Here is a 6,000-nt window from a genome sequence, read left to right on the forward strand (position 1 = left end):
ATTGAGATCTCTAATGCTCACAATAATCCTGTAAGATATGTATTAATATTTTCTTTTTGTGTGTGTGAGGAAGATTGGCCCTGAGCTAACATCTGCTGCCAATCGTCCTCTTTTTGCTTGAGGAAGACTGTCGCTGAGCTAACATCTGTGCCAATCTCCTCTATTTTATGTAGGATGCCAGAACAATGTGGCTCCATGAGTGGTGCCAGGTCCAAGCCTGGGATCCAAACCCGCAAACCCTGGGCCACTGAAATGGAGTGCATGAACCGAACCATTATGCCACTGGGCCAGCCTCACTTTTTTACAGCAATAACCTTTCCTTTTTTACAGCAATAACATTAATGCATAGGATTTGATAACCCAGTAAAGGACAGTGACAGGGTTTGAACTTCAGACTGTCTGTCCTCAAGTCTGTGCCTTTTCCATTACACAATACTATTTCTGTAAAAATAAATGTGTTATGTTTTATTGGTCACATGCTTTATATTAGACACTCTACTAAGTGCTTTGCTTATTGTATCTCATCTAATCCTTCCAACAACCCTGTGAGTTAAGCACCATTATCCCATTGTCATCATGTCCGTATTTATTATAGGTGATGAGACAGAAGCATGGAGACGTGGACTAAGGTCACACAGGAAGAAGGAAGTCAGGATTTGAACACAGGCGTCTGGCTGTGAAACCCTCTGTTATACCGCCTTTCCAACAATGACGTGATAAATCTGAAAGCATGATGATAACACCAATATGAAGTTGGAGGTGTGATTTTGGTGTGCTAAATTATGTTACAAGAAACCATCTTTCCTTTCTCCAGGGGGACACAGTAGCATCTAATTGCTTGACATATCAAACCCAAACACATCTACCTAGTATAGGAGATTTGCTGCCACACAACCACCCCCACCCCCAACCATCCTATCAGCTTTATATCTCAGCACTGCTTCCTTCAGAAATTTCCCAAGATCCACTCTATGGAACATCAGTGCCCCTGAAGATAATTGAACAGTGTTCTAGTGGCAAAAGATTTCGTAGTCACAGAAGTTTAGAAAATGCTCAGTTTCACAAACTTGGTTTTTTGGGGTATTTTATTATTGTTTTTGTTATAGGTAGCAGTCCTTCTCAGGGATCCTGAATATAGCATGTGCCATGAACCTCTGAATTCTGGAAGTAATATGCAAATTTCTCCAATTTATTTAATCCCCCAGCTTTGTGTGTGGTGGAATCCCTATTGACCTTTCACAGGGTGTTAATTTCTGCACTATCACAGTCAGGTAAAAACTGCTCCGTGTGGCCACACTTACCTCTTCGTGCCCTTGAACCTGAGCCTCTCTCTCTCTCCATTCTCCATCCATGAAATGCTCTCTTCTCTATCAACCCAGGCCCTTCTCCTCTTGTTCAGTCTCACTCAGAAGATCCCCTGGAGATCCCCAATGTTCTTTACCTCTTGGCTTCCCATATGATTCCCACAGCACCCAGATTTTTTCTGTAAAAGGTTATATTATGTATCCTGTGACTAATGCAGGTGTAAGCATCTTTAACCAAAGTCGTTCCATCTGAATTTAAGAAATATCACTTGGCTATTTTTTAAAACAATTTGCTGTGCCTCTATAAAGAAATACTACCCAAAGAGGGCAGAGTCCTTCCTAGGAGTGGTATCTTCTCTTCCAACATTGGATCCCCAGGCTCCGGCAGAGAGCTTGCCATGAAAGAGGGGCTGACCATATCTACCCCAACTTTAAAAAGCAAATCTTGTTCTTAGGAAAGATAGAACTATACCTAAATAAGCATGATATGAGGTAGCAAGTCTTATTTAGATGGAAGCTCTCAGGTTTTTCCTTTGTGTGGCATTGTGTTGTTTTAGGCTGGGTTCCCCTAGAAAGCAGATCCTGAGACAAGAGCTTGTGAGCAAGTAATATATTTGAGGAAATGATACCCAGAATAGGAGCAGAAGACTAGGAAATTTTGATACACACCTCATTGATCACTGCTCTGACCAAGTAGGACTCAACTCCCCTGGGAAACATCGAAGAGCCTGTAGAATGAGCTTCAGGATTATCTGCCCTAGGGAGGCACTAGCTCTTGTCTGCCATTGGCTAAGGGTTGCGCCATGGGGTGTAACCCACTAGCACTTCCAGGTAATTTATGTTTTCAGTGCCCTGAGGTTCTTGCCACAGGGCAGAAAGCAAGAAACACGTGACGCAGCTGAGGTGGACACCATCCAGATGAAATCTGCACAAAGGCAGATGCTTCAGAAATGATCAGAGAAAAAGATGGGCAGAGGGGACAAGAGAAGGCCCAAGAGGTGGCTGGGTTTGTGTCTGGTGCACTTTCACTCAGCAAAGTGTTGCCCCTTCTCAAGGCCTGCCTCCATAATGGCATGGGCAGCAGGAAGAGTCTTAGCTGGTCGTGGAGAGGTAGAAGAGCCTGGGATGACAGCCTCTGAGAAAGGGAAACAGTATTTCAGAATGACGTTTGGCAAACAATTTCAGCCTTCAAGTTGGTGGGTGCAAACACTTATATATTATTGATTCCCTTTTGTTTAACAGCCAATTGACTTTTCCAAAAAGCCTATGATCTTAATAAAGACCTGCTCTTTTATAGCCAAGAAAGCTCCTAAAAGGAAATGCAGTCCTCATGGACAACTGCATAAAATTATAGTCATCAATTAATTTTTTCAAAAGGCAGAAAAATAAGTTTACCTACCCAAGTCCCTGAGCAGATGGAGAAATTACCATGAACTCAATTACATAACACAGATTATAGTGACCTCTCGTAGCAAAGAGAAAAATAGCAGAGACTTCTGTCTTAAGTTTAGACTTTCTCTAGATGTCACAAAACTTCTGATATGAGTAAGAGTTTTGATTGGAATATCAATTTTTGTAATTTGAATGGAATAAAATGATAAATTGTCCCCCAGTCCATGTCTGTAAGGATGAAAGAGGAAACATGAACATTTTCCATATAAAAGACAAGAGAGAATGAAAGAGAGAAACCCTCAAGAAGGGGAGAAACATCAGAGAAATAGATGAGAGCTTGCCAAGACCCAAAAGTGGGAGAGAAAGAAAAGAAAACTTGCTGCTTATCCTTAATCGCAAGTGACTTATTTAAATAGACAAAATGACAGGCTGATCTCCATCTATTTTAACTGCCAAATCCTATCAGCAGGGTGTGATTACCTCCCAGGACCACCTTCTGGGGAGGGGGTTCTCAAGGCTGCCCTGAGAATCCCTGACATTCCTTCCTCCATCCAGAAATCCGGAATTCTTCTAAGGAAACATTTGTGGCCATTAAACCAATTGGAGTTGAACCCATGTCCTAGAGGTTGACAGGACAATTTATTAATGTGCTCTATAACCAAGTCTGGATTGGAAAAGATCTTGCACAGATTTTTTTTCTTCCTCCTTTTTTTTTCTTATTCAAGTTTTACAAGATGTTAGTATCCTTGAGATCTATATCTGAAGGAAGAGAAATAGCAGTTTTGGCCTAGAATATCCTGTTCTTAATTTAAAGAAATTTATGTTTTATTTCAAAAACAAAATTAGAAGGAATTAAGCCCCAGGAAAAGTTAACTAAAATTATACCTCATAAGTTAAAAAGAAAGAGAGCTAGAAAGAGTATAAAACATCAGACATACTTTCTGCAACTGTATAACCAGAAAGAGCTAATGAAGTAGTTCTTGCAAATTAAAAAAGAGAGAGAAAAAACTGCAATCTTATGTGCCAGCCTTTTAGACACAGATACGTAAATAATTAAACTTTTGCTTGCTTCATGGAATAATTTTCTAGGTAAAATGAACTAAGTGCATGTGTGTTTCTTATCGGGAAGAATAGAATTTATTGTAATGCCTTTTCATTTTCCCAAAAATTAGAATTGAGAGGGCAGATATAAATATCTATGGAGAATTAAGAAGTAAATAAATCTGCTACTCATTGTATATGTAAAATTTTATCCTATGCATTCAGCCTCAGCAATTTCCAGTCCAAATCCAAAACAAGATCAATGCTTTTATGTATTAATGCACATTTTTAAAGACATAGATATTTGCATAATAACCGAAGAGGTGTTTTGAGTTACATTCCCAAGAAGCTTGCTCTGAAAGTCAGAAATTCATTTTCTGAATTGTCCAAACATAAATGCTTGAACTTTTTTGTGGATGTGATTCTAGGATTCCCAGGCATTAATTGGATAATTGAAATCTCTTAAATTGATGACTTAGGCTACCCTTTATGTCTCCAACTGTTCTCCAGAGAAGGGAAAGGTTCTCAGACTATGCTATAATGCCATCCTATTGCTTTAGTCTTGCCTAAAGTATATTACCCATGGACCATCATGATTTTTCCCTGAAGTATACAATTTAGCACTCTAGGCACTAATTTATGTTGGATTAACAAAGAAAACACTTCATATTAAAGCAATGAAAAGTTGTTCAAATGATGAAAAGGAAATTCTCCAATATTTTAACTTTTCACATCGCTGGTTGGCAAAAAAAAAAAAAAATCCCAAGATACAATGACATTTCAGTTATCCTAAGTAAAAAGAGAAGAGGGAAAACACATACACACACACACAAGGGAAACCACAATATATCCTATGTGGACCTGAGGGTGTTTTCTTTGTTCTTTTTAGTTCAAGATGAAACAGCTGTTCATTGTTTAAAATAGCATCTCACATTTAGATCTTTTTAGCGTCAAAAGGAAGCCATCTTATCCTTCCAGTTTGCTAACATTAGAGAGGAGTAAACACTCATTTCCTACGTATATTATTTATAATGCAGACTTGTGAACTTTCGCATCCAGCATCAGTCTGACCCCTCTCCTACTAGGATTTGAACCTTCCTTCCCCTGACCCCATCCACAGACCACAGTAACCTGAGGGTCATCTTTTCCTTTAGTTCATTTTTTTAACACACATTTCCTTATTACAGTCCAGCAGCTCTGACTGATCCAAGGGTTGCCCTTATAAAAGGTGGGGATGGCAGTTATTTTATGACATTTTGTCAGTGGCCTGCTACAAGTGTCTCAAAAGAAACTTCTTAATGGCAGTGAAATCTTTACAAGAGTCTCATATTTCCACTCCTTCGCTCAGAGCCCATGGTTCTGTAAGTACCTGCCAATTTGATTTGAAAACCACATCTTCCTTCTTGAAAAGAAAAAAACTCCAAACCACATTTATAACTAGCAGTTCTCAAGCTGTTTAATCTAAGGAGCTTGAAACATGCTGGCAGACCCTTAAAGCAAAAAGGCAGAAAGATACATCCCTTTCAGAGAGATCTTTTAAAATAAATTCTCTGCCCTTAATTTGGGGAAAATTTTGAAATCTGTCACACTAAAGCTGAATGGCCCACTTAGGTTCAATGCAAGCTCCACAGAAAAGTTTAATAAAGTTTTGATAAAAAAGCAAGTGCTTATTAAATTAGAATGCTGGCTGCCCCCGCACCCCACCCCCCCGGAACACACACACACACACACACACACACACACACACGCAATTCCCAGCTGCTCATGAGGAGAAACCCAAGGATTTTCTTTCTCTCACACATTCAGGTGGTATTGCAAAAAAGACCATAATGAGGCTTATATTTTGTTTTTCTAGAAATATAGATAGTTTCAAGACCTATATGCAAATTATAAAATCTCTTTACCGAGATGTTAAAAGTGGAAAATAAGCATACAATTCAAAGAACAAAATTTGAAAATCAACTAATCTCAATCCTTCAATTTATAGATAAGGCAACTAAGGTCCAGAAAGATTAAAGGTCCGGTCCACTATAAATTAATAAGATTTTGCTATTTGTTGAATGAATTGCGTGATTGCTCTATCACTCTTTTGAGTAAGAGAAACTGGGACACTGGAAATAAGCCAGCGTAATCAGAATTGTCAATGCAATTTTTTAAAGATTAACATTGAGATTGAATTGGTTACTTGCCCTAACCCAGTTAATCAAAAGAGCTAAATGGTGAGGAATTATTTTTGCTTTTGTCTTCTGATTAGTTACTTTTG

At 38.8% G+C, this 6,000-nt stretch overlaps 1 long non-coding RNA gene across 2 annotated transcripts in view; it reads left to right on the forward strand.

Annotated features, from left to right (window-relative positions):
• LOC139040302 (uncharacterized) overlaps positions 1 to 4,387 on the forward strand; it is a 57,398-nt gene extending 53,011 nt beyond the window's left edge. For both annotated transcript variants that reach the window (XR_011494557.1, XR_011494556.1), the window contains exon 3: positions 596 to 4,387. This is a non-coding gene — a long non-coding RNA (uncharacterized lncRNA). The remainder of the gene's footprint in view (positions 1 to 595) is intronic.
• Positions 4,388 to 6,000: the final 1,613 nt, after the last annotated feature.

The sequence above is a fragment of the Equus asinus genome, chromosome 15 (genome assembly GCF_041296235.1).
Source record: "Equus asinus isolate D_3611 breed Donkey chromosome 15, EquAss-T2T_v2, whole genome shotgun sequence".
Taxonomy (NCBI): Eukaryota; Metazoa; Chordata; class Mammalia; order Perissodactyla; family Equidae; genus Equus; species Equus asinus.